Source organism: Hemitrygon akajei, chromosome 15, assembly GCF_048418815.1.
Source record: "Hemitrygon akajei chromosome 15, sHemAka1.3, whole genome shotgun sequence".
Lineage (NCBI taxonomy): Eukaryota > Metazoa > Chordata > Chondrichthyes > Myliobatiformes > Dasyatidae > Hemitrygon > Hemitrygon akajei.
Window position 1 is genome coordinate 32,946,448 of NC_133138.1, and position 20,565 is coordinate 32,967,012.

Sequence of the window (20,565 nt, forward strand, 5' to 3'; positions counted from 1 at the left end):
ACCTCCCCCTCCTTTCTTTCCTATGAAACTCTCTGTACCCCATGGCAGTCATTCTGCATTTCTGCTGTCTGGATGCCCAGGGGAGTACCCCTTAAGGATGAATGAGGATTGGTGTGCAGCAACATGTTTCAACTAGCCTGTTTCTGTCAAGGTGCAAATTTCTGAGTGGAAAACCACCCCAGCTCCATTCTGGCCTTCACTTGGTGAATTTCCAAAATCTTTGTGGAAAACTGCTGCAACATTATAGCTCAATGCACATTGGTGTCATTGGGTTGTCACGGAAATTCAACACTGCTTCACTTCAGAGACTCTGAACTCTTTTCCCGGTCAGACTCACATGTGACCCACCAATGTGGTTGGCTCTTAACACAAAAAATAGCCAAGCATGAGGGATTATTTTAGAAATGGACGATAATTGCTGGCCTTGTCAGTGATACTCTGATACTGTATAAAGAAACATGAGTTAGCATTTCAAGATATAACCTTTCATCAGAATCTTTAAATAAGCAGAAATTCATATTGCTCTCTCACTGTAGTTATGAAGAGGCTCCATATTTCTTTTGGCTGCTTAGTGCTGCTGAAAATGGGTAATCAATGCTATCCTTACCATCTATGCCTGCTTCCAAATAATTTATTCTGAGAAAAGAAATTTGGATGGTAAAATGTGGGGATGATTGATTGTAATAAAAGGACAATCTGATCACAGATGATCAACGCTGTCCCCAGTGTATTGGTTAAATGGATAGAAGCTGAAATGGAGAATAATAAATGCAATCATTGCTTCTGTCTACTTCACAAAAGTTCAAAATCTATTTTTACTTGATTAGCATCCCTACTGCCTCAGAGCTATTGGATTTTGACCAGTGATTTTTTTTTTCAAGATTATAATAACAACTTCAACTGAACAGTGTGACAGAAACTCAAATGAACAAACTGGATTGTAGCCTGCATATCTTGCAATTTTATCCTCCTGTTCTCAATCAACCATATGCTAGATGCACAGAATTCAACTTCTATGGATTTTTATTTCTTTGTTTAGAGATACAGCAAAGAACAGGTGCTGTTTTGGAGAGGATGTGTCTTATGGTGGGGGAGTCTAGTCTAAGACCAAAGGACACAGCTAAGAATAGAGGGACGTCTATTTAGAACAGAGATTATGAGGACTTCATTTAGCTGGAGAGTGGTAAATCTGTGGAATTTGTTGTCACAGGTGGCTGTGGAGGCCAAGTCTTTATGTATATTTAAGGCAAAGGTTGATAGATTCTTTATGAGTCAGGACATGAAGGGATGTGGGGCAAAGTCAGGAGACAGGGGCTGAGACAGAAAATGGGAATATTAAAAGGCCTACAGTGAGTACAATGTTTCTCATGGCAGGGGAGTCTAGGACGGGGGGGGGGGACAGTCTCAGGATAGAGGGGCGTCCATTTAAAAAAGAAATGCAGAAACATTTCTTAAGCCAAAGTGAGCTGAATTTGTGGAATTTATTACCACATGCAGCTGTGGAGGCCAGGTCATTGGGTATATTTAAGGCAGATCTTGATAAGTTCTTGATTGGACAAGGCATCAAAGGTTATGGGGAGAAAGTCAGCGAGTGGGGCTGGGACGGGGAAAGAAAAGGATCAGCAGTGATTGAATGGAAGAGCAGATAATTCTGATCCTGTATCTTACAGCCTTCTAGATTAGCAAGCCGCATTACCCAGTAACCTATCTAATAAAGATCAGCTTAATCACAGGACAATTTACAAAGTCTAATTAACACACAAACAGATATGCTTTGGGACTGTGGGAGGAAACTGGAGCACATGGCGGAACCCCATTTGGCTCATGTGGGGGAAATAAAAACATCTCATAGACAGTGCTGGAATTGAACTCTGAACTCCGGAATGCCCCATGTGTAATAGCATTGCACTAGCCACTAGACTACTGCGGCACCCACTTTGTCAAAACAGTTTTCTCAGGACCTAAAATAATAAGCAATGTTTCAAAATAATTAAAGAGAAGTAAAACTGAAACAGAAACATTGGAACAACTTTGCAAAGACAACATTTAAAATACACTTGAAAGGTTAATGGATAGATAAGTTTAAGAGGGAGATGTGTTAAACACAAGCAAATGGGATTTGGGTAGAGGGACATCTTGGCTGACATGGATGAATTGAGCTGAAGAGCCTAGTTCTGTTCTATGCTACTCTATGACTCTTTGAGTCAGGGTGGCACGGTTAGTGCAACACTACTACAGTGCCAGTGACCCAGGTTCAATTCTACCACTGTCTGTAAGAAGTTTGTGTGTTCTCCCTGTGATTGCATGCCTTTCCTCTGCGTGCTCTGGGTTCCTCCCACATTCCAAAGACGTACGGGTTAGTAGGGTAATTGGTCACATGGATGTGATTGGGCAGCGTGGGCTTGCTGGGGCTGAAGAGCATGTTAACATGCTTTATCTCTAAATTATAAAAACTAACTCAGCAAGCCAAGAGGTATGGGTGGAAAGAGCAATCAGTTAACTGTTGAGGCTGAAGACTGTGCAGGTAAATAACCTGCAGTCTTTTACCGGGTCCTTTTCCCACAGATGCTGCCTGACAGGTTGAAATCATCCAGCACTCATGGTTTTTACTTCTAAATAATCTATATAGTTTCTACTCTGGAGTGAGCTGTTGCTTATTGTGTGTGATACAATTCCTGACTGGAAGGATTTGAAAGCTGCTTCAACCAGTAAACAGGATTCACAGCTCCGAATTCTGGACCACTATCCAATGGGATATTAGTCTCTGGTGGAAATGTGAAGTTCCTCCCACTATATAGCACACTCCTGCCATGTTCAAGTTGAAGGTCATTGTCATATACATACAAACCTAGGCTATAAATGCCATTGCAGTAGCAGCAATCACATTAGAAACAGCAACACAATGCTGTGACGACGTGTGTTGGCAATGTCAGAATCCAAGTGTGGAGGAAAGTCAGACTCCGATGTAAGGATAGCAATGAGAGTTTATTCATAATAATTCCAGAATAACATTAGTAGGTCGGCCTAGCAACACCCAAAAGAAGTAACATTCTCAAACTAGGAACATGTGATTAGTGCTAATCGAGCATCTGATTAAATAATACAAGTAACATGGAATCCCTGAGCCTGTTAAAATGAACTTACCAAGCTCAAACAGAAGACACCAGGAGACCACATCATAAAGAAAAAGTCGCTTGAGAAAAACACAATGAACTGTAAACCATCAAGTACTCTCATTAAACAACAATTAACCAATTTTGGTACTCAGAAAGCCTTGGAGCCAAACGTTCTCCTCGCACAGGCCCAAAGAGCTTATTACAAGTGCAGTACAAATATGACAAATCTAAATTATCTTAACTTAATTGAACATAAATTATACATAACATACACAACAAAACAAACAAAAGTAAATAAAATGACATTAGGGCAGGTTGAGCTAAATATAATCTGAGGTAAAATTAGCATTGAGTTCCTGATGGCAGTGGGGAAGAAGCTGTTGGTGAACTTTGAGAGGTTGGTCTTCAGGCTTCTGTAACTCCTGCCTGATGGCAGCATTGAAAAGAGGGGATAGCCTAATTGGTCAGGGCCCTCAATGATGTCACATTCCTGAGACATTACCTCTTGTTGATGTCATCAGTGATGGGGAAAGCTGTACTCAAGATAGAAATGGCTGTACCTCAAAGCGAATTATGACTGTTGTTGTACAGCTTGGAAGATGAGTTCTGATGATTAATCAGTCTGGAAATTCTTTCTCCATCTTTTATACCTCACAAAGGCAAGCTCTTCAATGTATGAAAGCAAAATTGTTTTCTCTGGATTGTACAAAGGACATCACAGTAGCTGTTAGTGTAATGCTTTACAGAACTAACTGTAAAGTTGGGGTTCAGTTAACTTTGTTGTCTGTAAGAAGTTTGTACATTCTTCCTGTGACCTCGTGGTTTTCCTCCGGATACTCTAATTTCCTCCCACATTTCAAAAATATACGGGTTAGAGTTAGTGAGTTTTGGGCATACTATATAGGCAGCAGAAGCATGGCGACTCTTGCTTGGCTCCCCGCACATCTCAAAATGTGTTGTTCATTGACGCAATTTCACTCCATGTTTTGAAGTTTCGATATACATGTAAAAAGAAAAATGAATCTTTTCTTTATCTTTCGATTATTTTTAGCAAAGAATTGCTGATCAGTAGGAGTATATCTATCAGAGTTCATTGTATATGTGGGCAAGAAAACATTACGCTCTGCAGTCTCTGTATTCTATCAGTGATCCCTTGAAACTGTCTTCCCTGAATTATTGTTGGGAGTTTAATATAGAGACCACTTATCCTGTGGCTAATACATCCAATTTAACTGAAAAAAGCATCAGGAAAATTGACAATCCATTCAGAAGTTTTGCAGATGAATTTATTTCAGTTGAATATATGGTATTTTTGTTCATTATCATCAAGGTTGGTTTCTCAATACACAATGGTGGAGTGCTGTGGAAATTGGGAAATTGGTTTAAAGCCTTTAATGAGTTCTTCAAATGAGGTGGGGAAAAAATCAAAACTCTTCCTTGTGGACTCTAACAATGCCATGGTGCTATTTTGAAGATGAATGTGGATTTTCATATTTTCTTATGAGAGCAATGGAGGCCATTTAGACCTCTAGCTTATGCTAGCCCTCTAAGCAATCTCATCTGTCCTATTTCTTCATTTATATCCCAGAAACCTATTCTCTGAGTGGCGGTGGAAATACATCTCTTCATCTCTACACCTCCACTAGGCTGTAAGTGACCCTTGGGGAAGGTGTAGCACCTGCTCATCCCCCAATCAGGGTCACGTGAAGACATTGGAGCAGATAGTGAATGGTAGTATGAACAACTGGTGCATATCACAAGTCCCGGTTACGCGATCACTGATGTCAGATGGACAATCTCTAAAAAGTATTGGTGTTACCCATCTTTTAAAGACACTGCCCAGAAGAAGGCAATGGCAAACAACTTCTGTACAAAAATTTGCCAAGAACAATCATAGTCAGGGATAGACTATGATTGCCCACGTTCTATGTCCTGGCACATAATGACTGAATTAATTTATTTCCTGTCTTTTTCCACCATCTCTCTTGCAACCATCATGTCCCCCCTTCTTCTCCTACCGCTCACATGCCTTCTTCTGATTACTACCATCAAGGAGAAGGGGAGAAGGTATAGGACTGGTATGAAGGGTCTTGATCCTGAGTCAAGGTAACCCAAGTGTTCCCAATGCTTTTTATGCCATGGAACAATATCATTAAGCAAGAGGTCCATGGACGCCAGGTTGGGAACTCCTGAGGTAGCCAGAGGAAAGTAAACCAAGTCAGTTAAAGTGTTGGAAGTACTTAACAGGTTAGACAGCATCTGTGATGAGAGAAAGAGAGTTAATACCTCAGGTCAATGATAAGTGGAGATAGTAGAGATGGGCATAAGGAACAAAAGAGAAGGGAGATGATCGGATGAAATGCAGAGTGGTTAAACAGCAATGGAACAGCAGGCAATAAAAAGAGCAAAAGAGAAGCAAAGAACAATTCTTTGACCAGAAGGTGAACTTTCACCAGCGACCGACCCAGACATTTGAGGTTTTGAGAGGAGGGGACATTATTCAAGTCCACTGCCTGAGTACAAAAAGCAACAGTAGGTCACTACAGTGAAAAAGAGCTTTGACCCGAGACCAAGCAGCTTTGAGGATTGATTAGCAAGTACAAATTAAAGGAAGGCAGGGCAAGTGCAGTGGTCATTGAAACAGCGGACAGTCAGTGTGGTGATCTTAAGGCTTTAGCTCAGAGGATAGAGGGAAGGTAAAAGAAAAGAAAAGCTCCAGGTTCTTCCCTTCTTTATATCTGCTCAGCTAGGACAGTAAGATGCCAATCACGATTTGAATGCTCCTCTTGTGTGAAGTGGGAAGACAGGGAGACCTCCAGTGTCCTTAACGACTGCAACTGCTAGAAGTACATCCAGCAGCAGAATCTAACAATCTGCGTTAAGGAGAAGGATCTGGAACTGGATGAACTCCAAGTCATTTGAGAGGCTGAAGGGGTGATAGATAGGACATATAGAGTAGTAGTTACACCCAAGATGTAGGACACAGGAAACTGGGTGCAATAAGGGAGGGGAAATGGGCTAAGAAGTCAGTGCAAAGTAACTCCAATGCCATCACCCCTCAACAACAAGTATATCACTTTGCATTCTGTTAGGAGGGTTGACCTAAATGAGGAAAGTCAAGGTGGTCGGGTCTCTGGCACTGAGCCTGCCTCTGTGACTCAGAAGGAAAATGAGGAGAAGAGGCATGCTGTGGTGATGGGTGTTACATACCCCATGGGTATCTTGTGACTGTCTTATGACCATGATGTAATTGTTTTGTGATGGTGGGGTGATGTAATTTTCCCGCCAGTGTGAGGTCACGTGATGTAATTTTCCCACCGGTGTGAGGTCCCATGATGGCATGTTCCAATAGGTATATAAGGAAAAACCCCTGTTCTCACACGTGAGTTAGTTCGTTTTGCTGTGAATTCATCTCATGATGCAGTTTCGTTTTAAAGTGGAGTTTTACTTTCTATTTTAAGGTAGAAACGTTATTGCCAGCAGTTTTGCCAATCGCCGCCAGTTTTTGTTTGTACACCTTACCTCTACAGTCTAGTATTGGAGAGTGAAGACCTTACTAAAATACGAGAACCCGAAGGATTGAGTAAAGTTGGTGTTCGGCGGTTCTGTATAGGATCGACCTTATTGAATCTTTGTTCAGGAATAGTGACCTGCATCTGACGTAACCGCTGCAAGATCAGGAAGTTGTGTGCAGTGTTCACGCTCCAGCAAAAAAGTCAGTTCCTTTAAGCCATTTTATTTCCTTCGTTGTGAATCCTTTGGACAAGGCATCTCTTTGCTGGGATCAGTAGTAATGTCACGTCTTCAAAGAAATCAGTTTTCAGGGAAGTATCTCCTTACTGACTGTATAAATCACTTGGACGTTCGAATTTACCACCTTAAGACTGTGTTCAAATATACCACTTTAAGACTGTTCGAATTTACCACTTTAAGAACTATTCCAGAATTTGGTTGTTTGCTAATTTGCCGTATAACAGTTAACTTCCAGTTAAGTTAGTCGTTTGTTTACTTTTCACTTTGTTGTGCAAAGTTTAATAAGTGTTTATGTTTGTTTATAAAACATGACTCAAGTTTATATTCATTGTTGCCCACCACGTAACATAGGTGATTCATTAATTAGGGGAATGGACTGGAGGTTTTGTGGAGGAAACAGGGTTCCCAAATGATATGTTGCCTCCCGAGAGCCAGGATCCAGGACATCCTGGATTAAGTCCTTAGCATTCTTATGTGGGAAGGTGAATAGACAGAAGTCATGCTCCATGTAGGAAAAAATGACATCAGTAGAATGTGTCATGCAGTTCTGCACAGGGAGTTCAGGGAATTTTGTGCTAAGTTAAAGGGCAGGACCTCCATGAATGGGATCTGAGGATTGGAACCCATGTCAGGTGGTAATGAGGCCAGATCTAGGAAGATTATACAGTTTATAACCATATAACCATTTAACAACTACAGCACAGAAACAGGCCATTTCGGCCCTTCTAGTCCATGCAGAACGCTTACTCTCACCTAGTCCCAGTGACCCACACTCAGCCCATAACCGTCAATTCCTTTCCTGTCCATATACCTATCCAATTTTACTTTAAATGACAATAGGTGGCACTATGTTTAATACGTGGCACCGGAGTTCATGTAGGAGGGAGGACGTAAAATTTTTGGATCTTTGGGCTGTCTTCCAGGGAAGGTGGGATCTATACAGAAAGGATGGTTTGCACCTGAAATGGAGGGGGACTAATATCCTAGAGGGAAGGTTTGTTAATGTTACACAGTGGGGTTTAAACTAGAGTTGCAGATGTTCGTGGAGGCAAGTGTTGTTAGGACCTCAAAGTTAGGATTCAAAAGTTTAAGCATGGTGTGACTAGTGTTCTTAGCTGCATATACAGTATTTCAATGCAGAAAGGCTGATAATAGTGCTGAAGATGAGGAAGCTGGTTTACCAATGTAATGCCCTGGTTAAGATTTTCACTGCTATGTTATTGGTATTTCATTTTAGCGTTTCTGTAAAAGCAGTCTGTCCTGCTCTCAGCTTGTTTGGGTTTGAGCTGAGATAAGAAGCTATGTAATTCGACTTAGAAATATGGTGTCAGCCAAACAGGATAGTAGTTTTGGGAGAAGGTTATTGAGGATGCGGGTGAAGAGGTCTCTGTTGGCAGGAGCTGGAAGAAGACGGTTGGGTGGGGGGGGGTTTGGAGATGCCTGAGGATGCCATCCCTGTTGCACAAGGTGCTTTGTGCAGATGAATGGCTTGAAGAAGGAAGAACCAGTACTCTCACGGGAGACCTGCTGTTTGAGGTGGATTTTGAGCAACGTTCGGAGTGTGGTGCGTGCTTTCATGCCAATCGAGGGTCCAGCATGTGAATGACCAACAAGTTCAAGATGATTTAAATACATGTCTGACTATTTAAGAGTAATGGGCTCTTCTTGTTTTTTTACTTTCTTTCATTTAATAACTGTACATTCTTAACATTCTTAAATATTTATTTTCTTAATGGTACAATCTGTATGATCTGTTACTTCTTGCTGGGGCAGTAAGTCACAGCATTCACACAAATCAGGGACTGGGAGGGCAAGACATCCCAATCTCACAGATTTGGCAGGATCAAAGATGTATACACTCAAGATGCACAAAAGTGGAGAAGGTGGGTTTATCACCATTGGCCTCTTCTCACCTGGCTCTCACCTGCCCCTGGGTCATCTGCTCCTTCCCTTTCTCCTATGCTCCACTCTGTTCTCCTATCAGATTCCTTCTTCTTCAGCCTTTTACCTTTCCCGCCCACCTGACTTCATTTATCACTTTCCAGCTTTCCTCCTTCTCCTTCCCCCACCTTTTTATTCTGGCATCTTCACCCTTCCTTATCAGTCCCGAAGAATTGCCTTGACCCCAAATGTCAACTGTTTGTTCATTTCCATGGATGCTGCCTGACCTGCTGAATTCCTCCAGTGTTTTGTGCATTTTATTTATTATTAGTTTATTAATGTTACATTGTCAACCTGTCAGCTTGTCAATCTTCAGGTCAGGCCACTCAGGGACTAGTGCTAATATTATTTTCTGACTGGATTATGATGATGTGTGCTGTATGTGACCATATAGACTGTGAGGTCTGCGCCATAGTCCCAGAGGAATGATGTCTTGTTTAGTGTATGGTTGAATGACAATAAACGTGAAACTTAAACTTGAACTTGGGCAGCATGGTGGCCATTATGGCCTTTGGGTGGCAAGGTAGCCTTTACAGTACCAGTGACTAGGGTTCAATTTCTGCCGGTGCCTGTAAGCAGTTTGTACTTTCTCCTTGTGACCATGTGGATTTCCTCTGGGTGCTTCAGTTTCCTCCCACAGTCCATAAAAGTATCAATGGGTGGACTAATTGGCCATTGTAAATTCTCCTGTAATTAGGCTATGGTTAAATTGGGGGATTGCTGAGTGGCATGGCTTGAAGGGCCAGAAGGGCCTGTTTCATGCAGTATCTCAATAAATAAGAATTAATATACGAAGATGCAGTGAAAAGCTTGCCTCACAAACTGTTCTTACAAATTACTACACAGTACATTGAGGCAGAACAAATTAAAACAATAGCAATGCAGAATGAAGTGTAAAATCCTCAGAGAAAGTAAAGCGCGGGTAAACAATAAAGTTTAAGATCATAACAAGGTACATTGTTAGGTCAAGAGTCCAACTTATTGTACAAGAGATCCATTCAAGAATCTGTTAACAGTGGAATAGGAGCTTTCCTTGAGCCTGGTGGTTTGTGGCTTCTGGATTTTTACACCTTCTGCTCGATATGAGAGGAGAAAAGAGAGAATTATTATTAGTTCATATTAGATCATCTTATTTCAGCAGCTAAGTCTGTCTAACACTTCCAACATTTCAGCGAGTCAGAATTTGAGTTATAAGGTACTAAAACTGATTTAATCTCAATACTTTGATGTTGTTGGATTTCCCTTCCCACAGAATGACAGTGTTCGTACAACAAATTACCAGAGCAGCCTCCTTCCTTGCAATCAAACCTAGAATACTTTTTATCAGTTAGGGGAAAATGCGTTGTCGGTTCTGTAGGGAAATTATCCCGAAGCACCGAATGTTCTCCTCTTGAATTGCCGAGGTCACTGTCAGTACATTTTTCAGGTATTCAACCAAAATCAAGGCATCAATGCAGACTGAATAATTGTATTCCAACACAGCAACCTTGTCAATGCCTTCCGTTGCCCTTTCAAAGAAAATTGTGTCTGCCTGCTGGGAGATTACGAATAAATGCTTCGTTTAATATGTTCTTTTCCAGTATTTTTTAAACTTTTAACTGTCACTAACCTCTCTCAGCAAAGCTGACAACTTGATGAAAATGCTTATACAAAGAAGAGTGCCTAAGTGTTGCACAGCAGAGCATAAGGCCATAGGAACAGCATTAGGCTGTTCGGCCTATTGTGTCTGCTTTGCCATCCTATCCTGGCTGATCAGATTTCACCCTCAATCCTATTTCCTACCTTCTCCCCATAATCTTTGACACTTCTACTGATCAAGAATCTATCAACCTCCACTTTAAAATTACCCGAAGACTAAGCCTCCACAGCAATCTGTGGTAATGAGTTCCACAGATTCACTACCTTCTGGCTGAAGAAATTCCTCTTCATCTCTGTTTTGAAGGGACATCCTCGTATTCTGAGCCTGTGCTCTCTGGTCCTAGATTCCCCACTATACAAACCATCCTCTCCACATCTGCTCTTTCAGGCCTTTCAATATTAGATAGGTTTTAGTGAGATCCCCACTCATTCTTCAAAAGTCTTGGAAGTACAGGCACAGAGCCATCAAACACTTCTCATATGTTAACCCTTTCATTCCCAGATCATTCTTGAGAACCTCCTCTGGACCCTTTCAAGCAGGGGAGATGGAACAGGACACTGGACCAGGAATAGAACAATCAAGAAAAAAGAAATGAAATATATTATTGATAAGTAGATTCTGTATCGAAGAATAGATAGAGGATGTTAGTGAAGTAAAGAGTGTCAGCTTGGAAGTGAATTGGGGGATCGGTTAGTCTTGTGGCCAATGATATCAGACCTTTGGGTGTATAAACATATGGGTATCTTAAAAGAAAAGGTCAAATGGCTGGATTCAGAACTCAGTTTTACTTAAATTAGCAAGCAAAATCTGACCCCATTTAAAAGGCATTGCTCAACGTCTTCGGAAGTCCACAAGTTACTTTCACACAAAGTGAATGAGTCATAGAGCACTCTGCACAAAGGCAAGCCCTTCAGCCTATCTAGTCTGCGATTGCCTTTTTTTTTCTGTCTGGTCATACACCCAGACCATAGCCCCCTCGTCATGTACCTATCTAAAGTTCTGAGAAATGTTGCAATTGAATCTGTATCCACCTCTTCTGCTGGCAATTTATCCCACTCTTGCCCTCCCTCTGATTGAAGAAGTTTCCCCTCAGGTTCCTGTTAAATATTTCAACTCTGACCTCTGGTTCTAGTCACACTCAATCTCAAGGGAAAGCGCCTGCAAGCATTCAGCCTATCTACACCCCACATAATTCTGTATACCTCTATAAGATCACCCTTCATTCTCCCATGCTCCAAGGAAAAAAGACCCAAGTGATTCAACCGTTACCTATAAGTCAGGTCCTCAGTTATCTGCAACATCATTGTAATTTTCCTCTGCACTCTCTCAAGCTTATTAATATCTCTCCTGTAGTTAGGTGACCAGAACTGCACACAATGCTCTAAATTTGGCTTCTGCAAAGCCTCAAACAACTTCAGCATAATACCCTAAATGCTCTGATTTATGAAGGCCAATGTGCTAAGTGCACTCTTTTTGACCCTATCTACCTGTGATGCCACTTACAAGGAGTTATGGGGCTGTATTCCCAGATTCCTTTGCTCTACTGCACACATCAGTGCCCTACCTTTCACTGCGTACCACTTACCCTGGTTTGTTCTGCCAAAGTGCAACATCTCCACTTCTCTGCATTAATTTTTAATTAATTAATTAAGAGATACAGTTCAGAATAGGTCCTTCTAGCCTTTCAAATTGTGCAGAGCAGCAACCCCTGATTTAGTCCTAGCCTAATCACGGGGTAATTTACTATGACCAATTATTCTGCCAGGTGTATCTTTAGAAAATGGGAGGAATCCAGGGCATCTGGAGAAAACCCAGGGGGGACCTACAGACTCTACACAGAAGACATTGGAATCGAACTGCAAACTCCAATGTCCTGAACTGTAATAGTGTTGCTCTAACCGCTAATGTACTGTGGTGCCGTGGACCTTAAATATGGTTAAAGACACAGCATAAAAACATTCCAGAAATTCTTAGCAAGCCAGGCAGCTTCTATTGAAAGAAAAATTGATTTGAGCCAACAAACCTCTGTCAGGATTAAATATTAACTTGCCAATGCTTGTGTTGGCATCCAATCACAATTGTACCTTGATCAACATCATCACCATTTGTATACTTGAAGATGTGGGAATGAGTAAAGAGCACAGGAATGGACTATTATGGAAAGTAAACTGAAAGAAATTGAGACAATCAGGCTATTAATATTAATCTACAGAAATTCACAATGTTCTATTTTGCCAGAAAAAGCATTAAAAAAACAATATATCAGTCAGACAAAAGATACAAAAGTTTGTGAGCAGATACAATTGGGTTCAAGCTTTTTTTTTAAAATGTCATTTTTAATTTAATTTATTTATCTCACTGTTTTAATTAATTAATTAATTTATTTATTTATTCATTGGGATACAGCATGGAATAGGTCCATCCAGTCCATTGAGCCGGGTTGCCCAGCAACCTCCAATGTAACTCTAGCCTAAACACGGGACAATTTACAATAACCAATTAACCTAACAATTGGTACATCTTTGGACTGTGAGAGGAAACCTACGCAGACACAGGGAGAATGTGCAAACTCCTTATAGACACCAGGCAGGAAATTGAACCTGGGTCACTGGTACAGTAAAACGCTGTACTAACCAAATGGATCTGTTATATACATTTGGCCTATATCCCTCCAAGTATCTTTAAAATATTGTTAATGCACCTGCCTCAGCCACTTCTTCTGGCAGCTCATTGCAAATACGGACAACTATCTGAATGAAAAGTTTGCCCTTTGGGTTCTTATCAAATTTCTCTCCTCTCAATTTAAATGATTCCTCAGCCCTGGGAAAAAAGACTGTGTGCATTGACCCTGTCTATGCCTTTCATGACTTTATGTTCCTCGATAAGATCAAACCACATTCTCCAATAAAAGAAGTACCAACCTACTCAACCTCTCTCTATAACTCAGATCGTCAAGTTCCAGGATAATCTTTGTAAACCTCTTCTGCACTCTTCCCACCTTGGTGGCGTATTTCTTCTAACAGAGTGAACAAAACTAAATATCAGGACAGCACAGTAGCATTAAGGTTCGCATAATGTTTTACACTGCCAGCGACCTAGGTTCAATTCCCACTGAAGGACGCAGAGGACATAGCTCTCAAGTCAGCAGGTATTACATCTTTAATGGACTATGGTTCATTTCCACACCCAGAAGCAAGGCAGGGGGGCAGGGGTGGTGTGGTCTTCAAGCCAGGCTGAAGCGCAGAGAGATGAAATGTTCTCTACCCAATATCTTGTTTGCAAATATGCAGTTGCTGGAGAATGAAACGGAAGACCAGGACTGGGCAAGGGTTCTATGTCACAGGGAAATGAGGAATTGTTGTCTTCTGTGTTTTACTGAGACATGGCTTCCTTAGAGTATGGCAGAAATGGTGATTAGACCCGAAAACTTCTCAATATCCAGGACCTGCTGATTCAGAAAAGGCAAAAAGTGTGTGTTTCATGATAAACTCTCTGTGGTGCTCTGATGTGGTGGTTTAGAAGTACTCGTAGAAACATAGAAGACCTACAGAACAATACAGGCCATTCAGCCCACAATGCTGTGCCAAACATGTACTTACTTTAGAAATTACCTCAGGTTACCCATAGCCCTCTATTTTTCTAAGATCCATGAACCTATCCAGGAGTCTCTTAAAAGACCCTATTGTATCCGCCTCCACCACCATTGCCGGCAGCCCATTCCATGCATTCACCACTCTCTGCGTAAAAGATTTACCCCTGACAGCTCCTCTGTACCTAACTAATGCCTAACAATCAAATGCCAACTGTTCTATTCATCAAGAGAGCTCTTCTCTGTGATCCTTGCCACAGTTTATATACCAGTTTATTTACATAGATTTTGCTGTGTAGCCCTAATTGTTTAATGCTATTGTGTAGTGCCTTTGGGATGATATCAGTTGTAAATATTACTATCATGACAATGTATACCTTGTTCATGTTCCATAGGCTCTCAATATCCTCTTTCAATTCAGCATATTTCTTTTGTTTTTTTATCTTATTGATTTCTGTATGTTGTGTGTTTTGGAATGTCTATATTTATTAAGGAAGTTGTTCTTTCCTTTTTATCCTGTAACATTATATCCAGACAGTTATTAAGGATTGTCCTATTTGCAATAATGGATCAGTCATAATATAATTTGTAGGACAGTGACTTTACAACTCGATCAGGCTCATATTTGTAGTATGGTTTGGTTTTTTTGAGTTTGTATTTTAAAGCAAGATATTGGTAAAAAGATTTTTCCCACTTGATTGTGCCTGTGTAAGTAACCAGATTGAGTTAAACTGCTGTTGGATCCTGTAATGTGTTGGATTGTTTCTGATTTCTCTTGGCATTCTCTGCATTTATCATCTTGAATTTGTTGGTATTTTATTACTTATTTTTGATATTTTTTGTGTTAACCACCTTATCCTGTATTGCCACAATGAAACCTTCTGTTTCCGGGAAGAGGTCTCCAACACTGAGGCAGGTATTTGATGCTTCTTTGTTGACATCTAGTCAACCCAGATCGTAGGGATATTTTCCATGGAGGGTCATGCTCTTTCATTGGTTAACTTTTTCTTGAATAGTGATAATTTCTTCATTTTTTTCTGGGCTGAGCTGCCATTTAAGTTTAGTGGCATTCATTTCTTATCTGAATTGCATATGTTCATGAGGAGTGCTGAATCCTGTTTTTGTGATGAAAATATATCCTCAGAAATTTTATCTGACTGCTATATCAACTTTTAATATCTGTTATTCCTCTTCCTCTTTCTGCCCTAGGTGTGTTAATCCAAGCATGGTTGAGTATACATAATGTTTTCTGAAATTAGTCATTTCAGTTCTAATTTTTCTTTGCAAATTTTCCAGATCGGTTTTGGACCAACATATTAAGCCAAAAGAATACATCAGTATGGGTATAGCCTTGTTTATTGCCTTGGTTATATTTTTATTGTTGAGCCCCATTTGGCAGATTTTCTTAACCCTTGAAGTAGATTCTGTCAAAAGTTTTTCCTTTAATAACACTATAATCTATTATCTTTCCTTGTTGATATCCCAGATACTTATACATTTCATATTCATCCATCGGTTGTATTGTATCCTGCTGCTCTGTTGTCTATTCTATTAGCTTTCTTACACCTTTCTTTATGTTTAATGTTCTGTACTTATCCAGTCCAAACTTCATGTTTAAATCTTTTGAAAATAGGTCTACTATTTGAATAAATTGCTTTAGTTTTACCGATGAAGGAGCATATAATTTCAAATCATCCATGTATAGAAGGTGTGTCAAGGTATAATTCATTTAATTGTTTCTGAATTGATATCCATTTTTTATCTGATTCAGTAAATTAGAGAGCAGGTTTAAAGCTAGACAGAACCACAGTGAATACCATTGTAATTAATATTAGTCCTTTTTTTCTCTTTATTCTTGCATTTGTACAATTTTTTTTTTTGCACATTGGGGGTGTTGTCTGCCCTATGGGATGTGGTCTTTCAATGATTCCTTTGTGCTACTTGTATTTACTGTGATTGCCCAGAAGAAAATGAATCTCGTGGTTATATACGGTGACATATATGTACTATGGTAATAAATTTACTTTAATCTTTGAATATTGCAGCCTCTATATGAGAAATCAAGCACACTGCATGACTCTGTTATCTGTAACAATAACAATTCAAACAAGAGTATGCCTACAGAGAAGGCAGAATTCTATGCTTGGAGATACAATGTATTGATAATGAATATAGACTGAACAACTGGAGAGAAGTTGTTACTATCAGAAGGTAGTTCAAAGGACTACAAATTTAAACCACAGAACAAAAAATGAGGAGAATATCTGAGCACAAGAGATTCTACAAATGCTGGAAATGCAGAGTAATACACACAAATTATTGGAGGAACTCAACAGATCAGGCAGCATCTATGGAAAAGAATAAACAGTCAACATTTTGGGCCAAGACCCTTCATCAGCACTCGAAAGGAAGGGGGAAGAAACCATAATCAGAAGGTGGGCAAGGTAGGAAGGGGTGCAGTATAAGCTAGAAGATGATAGGTGTAACCAGTTGAGGGGAAAAGTAAATGGGTGGGGGAGGAGGTAATTAAGTGAGAAGTTGGGATAAGATGGTGGAAAAGATAAAGGGCTGAAGAAGAAGGAATCTAATAGGAGAGGAGAGTAGACATTTGGAGAAAGACATGGAGGAGAGCCATCAGTGAGAGTTGATAGGCAGGTGATGAGAAAGAAAGAGGTAAGAAGGGAAATCTCTTAGGAAGCCTTTATTTTGGAGAGTGAATATCGATGATCCAACCTAACAGCTTTTAAGGATGATGGAAATTATCTACTGCTTAAAGGCAATTGTTTAGGCGCTTTTGTAAAAAGGCCAATGGGGAAATAACAGGGCAAAGAAAATAAGTAGATTGCTCTGCAGGGTGCCAGCCTAGACTCAACAGGCCAAAGCAATTCTATGATTGAATGTATACTCCAGGGCATTCACCACATGTTACAAATGTTCCTCCCAGTCTAGATGCTACCCAAAACACAGATGTTAATGCATGCCATAAGCACACTGTTTCTCACAACACCCATGGCTCAATCTGTCAAAGGAAAGAAAGAATTTGGAATTATGGAACCTGAGATCTGTCACAAGGTTAGAAGGAGTCCTTCATATTGAGACTACTTCTTTCCTTCCCTTGTTCTTTCCCAGCAGCCCTGTTTATTGGTTCTTTTTCAGGCAATTTTCTTTTTATAAACATGCTAAATTCTGCAGATGCTGGAAATCCATGCACAAAATGGTGGAGGAACTCAGAAGGTCAGGCAGCATCCATGGAGATGAATAAAAGTTCAATATTTCAGGTTGAGACCCTTCTTCAGAACTGGAAAGGAAGGGGAAAGATGCCCGAATAAAAAGGTGAAGAGAGGAGAAGGAAGATTGCTCAAAGCTGATAAGTGAAGCCAGGTGGGTAGGAAAGGTAGATCTGAAGAGAAAGGAATTTGATAGGAGAGGAGAGTGGACCATCGGAGAAAGGGAAGAAGGAGGAGACTCAGGGGGAAGTGATGGGCAGATGTAAAGAGCTACTAGGCCAGAATGGGGAATAGAAGAAGAGGGGAGTTGGTGGGAAGATTATTCTAATGGAAGAAGAAATCGATATTCATGCAATCAGGTTGGAGGCTAACCAATTGCAATATAAGGTGTTGCTCCTCCACCCTGACAGTGGCTCCATCCATATAATTTTCAAATTAAAATCATTTTGGTTTAACGTGGTCCTTCATTTTATACACACCTGTGATCTGAGAGTCCAAGATGAAAGAAAAGAAGCCCGGAGTCCACCTGTCCTGGGGTTGGAGCCCTGTGTGTGTAAGGGGGTGGGTCTTATTTTACTGCTTCTAACTTATTTTGTTCTATTGTTACTGCTTGGGTTGTTCTGTGTTAAGCTGTTGTCATTAAACATTGTGGGTATGCTATGTTGGCACTGGAATACTTGGCAACATTTGCAGGTTGCCCCAGCACATCCTTTGGTGGTGTTGGTTGTTAACATAACCAACACATTTCACTGTATCATTCAATGTACAGTACTGTGCAAAATTCTTAGGTACGTTTATTTAGCCAAGGTGCCTAAGATTTGTGCACAGTACTGTAGTAATTGTACTAATTGCACTGTACTGTTGCCACAAAACAAAACAAATTTCATGACATAGGTTGGTGAAGCTGATTTTGATATGTGTCTCTCTTGTGGACTGAGAGTGGGAAGGGGACAGGGAGAGGGGAATCATCGATGGGAAAAGGAGAAGGGAGAGGAGAGGGAGCATGAAATGCCAAAGAAACATTCTGTAATGCTCAACTAACCAATTGTTTGGGATCAAATGATCTTGCCTGGTGTTTTAGGGCTAGGTGTGTCTCCCTCCACCACACCGTGCACCTGACATTCCTTCTCTGTCACCTTTCCCACAGCCCTGCCACCATGCTCCGCCCTCACCGTTTCCAACAACCTTTGCTCCCGCCAGATTTACAAACTCACTCTCTGCTCCACGTTGAGAAATACAGTACTGTGCAAAAGTCTCAGACCCCCTAGTTAGGTATATGTGGCTAAGACTTTTGCACAGTACTGTATATGTGATAAATACATCTGAATCTCTACTTTAAGCTTTATGAAACTGATAGTAATGTGGATTCTTCTTCTCCGCCACCCCCATTAGCTGATTGGAAAAAAGAGAAATCAAGATCACAGTTATTCTGGATGACAACTTTTGCACACAACTCTGGATATTCCTGGGTTCTGTGCTGAACTTTCTCCCTGTGACTGTGTGGATGTCCTCCAAATGCTATGTTCTTCCCATGTCAAAGGCAGGCTGATTGGTAGATTATTTGACAACTGTAAACACACACAGTGGCCAATTTATTAAGTACAGGAGGCATCTAATAAAATGACCTGTGAGTGTATTTCTGTATGTCTGTGGTCTTCTGCCGCTATAGCCCGTCCACTTCAAGGTCTGATAGATCGTGCATTCAGAGATGCTCTTCCACACTACTACTGTAACACAAGTTTTTTAAAGTACTCTCACCTTCCTGTCAGCTTGAACCAGTCTGGCCATTCTCCTCATTAATAATTGAACTCCCTCATTAATAAGGCGTATTTGCCCATAGAACTGCCACTAACTGGATGCTTTTCGTTTTTCGCACCAATCAGTCTAAACTCAAGAGACTGTTTTGTGTGTGAAAATCCCAGGAGATCAGCAGTTTCTAAGATACTCAAACCACCCCATCTGGCACCAACAATCATTCCATAGTCAAAGTCATTTACATCACATTTCTACACCAGTCTGATATTTGGTCTGAACAACAACTGAACTGTTTGACCATGTTTGCATGTTTATACAATGAATTTCTACCACTTAATTGCCTAATTAGATATTTGCATTAACGAGCAGTGTATAAGTGTACCTAAAATAGTGACCACTGAGTGTGGGCCCCTAGTGTAAGCATGAAAAGAAAATGTGAGATGAAAAATAGCAATGGTTAGCTCATCTGTACAATCAAAATTCCTCACACAAAAGTTTTATCACTTTTGCACAGACATGCTAAGATATCAAAATCTTTATCCAACCACTGGTGGATATGTGATCTCCCTCAATTTCTTAAGTCATTTTGCAGGGTGTATGAACAAACAAAACACAAGAAATGCTAAGCATTATAATATATTGGATTCAAATAGTGCTCCTTGTGTTGCTCATTCTATCTTGATTGCATGTAAACAGATTCAGTAGTTATTTACTGTTTCACTTCCAGAGGGACTTTATGAACTGGCTCTCTCTGCTACACCATGGCCAGTGAACACTTGCATTCAGATTATTTCTGTCCACACTGGTGGACAATTAAAGCACTTGGCATCTCTGAACTGACAGTCTTGAGTTAGGTGGTTTCTATGGAGACGGCTGCTGAGTTTCTGGCCAAAGCCACTTCTCACATCACTTTGTGCTTATGTGACCTGAAGTCAATGTTGGAACTCCTGCCACTTCTCCTCCCATTGGCTCCTATTCCGTGTTTACACTATCCTGCTAAACTGGCTGAAATATTGTTGTATTTTTAGAGGACATCTCCAAGGATGTGGCTGTCCTCCGTGCCTGTCTGAATGTTAGATCATACACATTTAGTAATTGGACTGTGCATGCTCACAGATGAACATGTACCTCAGCCACCATTCCAAAAAACATAGCTATTACAATTCTGCAACAGGTTTTTCAGGACAATGATATAATTACTAATCCAACAACATAAGAGCATTAGAACATAGAACATACAACAAAGGAAAAGACCTTTGGCCCACAGTTCTGTGACAAATTAATTAAATTAGTCATCAAATAGCCAATTAAACCAGGGATTCACGGCCATTTTAAAGCCATGGACCCCAACCGTTAATGGAGGGGTCTGTAAACCCCAGGTTGGGAACCCCTGTACTAATCTAATCTCTTCTGCCTGCAAAATCCTTCCATTTCCCTCAGGTTCATGGGTCTATCTAAATATCTCTTAAAAGTCCCTCATGTATCTATTTCCACCAGCACCCCAGGCAGCATATTCCAGGCACCCACCACTCTTTGATTAAAAAC